The sequence below is a fragment of the Telopea speciosissima genome, chromosome 6 (assembly GCF_018873765.1).
Source record: "Telopea speciosissima isolate NSW1024214 ecotype Mountain lineage chromosome 6, Tspe_v1, whole genome shotgun sequence".
Lineage (NCBI taxonomy): Eukaryota > Viridiplantae > Streptophyta > Magnoliopsida > Proteales > Proteaceae > Telopea > Telopea speciosissima.
Genome location: NC_057921.1, coordinates 42,607,942 through 42,610,350, shown reverse-complemented (window position 1 = coordinate 42,610,350; position 2,409 = coordinate 42,607,942).

The following is a 2,409-nucleotide window of genomic DNA, read 5'->3' as shown; positions in this document are numbered from 1 at the left end:
TAAATGTGATCATTGTGGGAGAACTGGACACACTAAGGATAGGTGTTGGTCTCTTCATGGCCGTCCTCCTGGTACACGTGGTCGTGGTGGTCGTAGAGGGGGAGCTCGAGCTCACTCTGTGATGACTGAGGCAGATGCTACAGAGGATGACTCCACCTTTATGGATACAATGGTTCGTCAGGTCATTTCACAGCTTAGCATATCTTCTATACCTACTGTAGCCAGCTCCTCATCATCCTCAGCCTTACAGGTCTCTACTTCAGCCTCTACCGTAGCCTAGTCTTGGGTCATTAACTCTGGTTCCATTGACCATATGATTGGTATGTCCCATAATTATGATTCCTATACCATTTACTCTGGTAAGGATAAGGTTAGGATAGTTGATGGCTCCCTATCCTCTATATCTGGTAAGGTTAGTATTCCTGTCACCTCATCTATTTCTCTTACTTCAGTTCTTCATGTCCCTAACCTTACAGTTAATCTTTTATCTGTGAGTCACTTGACTAAATCTTTGAATCGCTGTGTCACATTTTTTCCTTGTCACTGTCTTTTTTCATGATTTGGTGACGAAGAGGATTATTGGTAGTGAACATGAAGAGCAAGGCCTTTATCTTTTTTACCCTTTTTTGCCCACAACTCAATCTTATGTGTGTGGATGTAATGATAGTAGCTCTGTGGAGTCTGTTATGTTATGGCATCATCGTCTTGGCCATCCATCTTTTGTTGTAATGAGGAAACAATTGCCTCACTTATTTTCTTCTGTTGCTTCTTCTCATATTTTTCAATGTGAACCATGTATGTTTGTCAAACATTGTCATTCCTCTTATCCTTATCATGATAATAGAACTGTTGCTCCTTTTCATATTGTGCATATTGATGTTTGGGGACCTTCCCCTACTACCTCTTTATTTGGCTATCATTACTTTGTGTCCTTGGTTGATGATTTTTCTCGTGCCACTTGGACTGTTCTTATGAAACATAAAAGTGATGTTTGTGATGCATTTAAAACCTTTTATCAGATGATTCTTACTCAGTTTGACACTCGGATTAAAGTTGTTCGATCTGATAAAGTGGGGGAATACATGTTTGGTGGCCTCTAAACCTTCTTTACTGATAATAGCATTCTCCATTAGCTAGCGTGTGTTGATACACCCCAACAAAATGGGATTGTTGAGAGGAAGAATCGCCATTTATTGGAGGTCACCCGTAGTCTCTTGTTTGGCATGCATGTCCCCAAGATCTTTTGGTCTGCTGCTCTCCTCACTGCCTCTTTTCTCATCAATCGCGCCTACCAAACTTCTTGATTTCAAATCTCCCTTGGGCATCTTATCTCCCAAGGTTTCTGCTTTCTCTCTTCCTCCTAAAGTCTTTGGTTGTGTTTGTTATGTGCATGTAAACAAATCTGCATGCACTAAACTTGATCCCAAAGCCCTCAAGTGTCTCTTCCTTGGGTACTCTTCTACTACCAAGGGTTACAAGTGCTATCACCCTTCTTCTCGTCGGTGTCTTATCTCCAAGGATGTCACCTTTCATGAATCTGTTCCTTTCTTTGCCCCTTCACAGCATCCTCTTCAGGGGGAGAAGTGTGGAAGTGAACAGGCTGCTGATTTCCTTTATTTTCCTCTCCCTATCTCTCCTTTTATGTTTGACATTGGTATACGCAAGACTGTGGATGTGGTTAATACTGGTGATCAATTAGGTGTGAATACAGAATTGGTGGTTGAAAGTGGTCCTAGTAAGGAGAAGGATTACCACATTATATACAAAAAGGGTGAAGGCATACATAACAAAGGAAAGCAGACCAACCTAGAGTCCTCTTTGGATCCAGATCCACATCTTGAGATTCATCCTTCTTAGCTAGGTGACATCCCTTCTCCTCCATGTGATTTAGACCTTCCTATTATTGTTAGAAAAGGGAAAAGAGCTTGTACTAATCCTATAGCCCAATTTATTTCCTATGATGCTCTTTCTCCTACAAGTATTGCCTTTATTACTGCTCTTTCTACAGCTTCTATTCCTAGGAATGTTAATGATGCTATGTCTGATCCAAAGTAGAGACAAGCTATGTCTGAGGAGATGATGGCTCTTGAGAAGAATGATACTTGGCAATTGGTGGATTTTCCCAAGGGACATGTCCTAGTTGGATGCAGATGGGTCTATATAATCAAGTATAAATCTGATGGTACTGTTGAGAGATACAAAGCAAGGTTGGTTGCTAAGGGGTACAGTCGAGTCTATGGATTGACTATCAGGAGACATTCGCTCTTGTGGCTAAGCATAACTCTATAATAGTTCTTTTATCACTGGCTGCCAACAAAGATTGGCCATTATGTCAGTTAGATGTGAAGAATGCTTTTCTCCATGGTGACTTGGAAGAGGAAGTGTACATGTAACCCCCACCAGGATTCA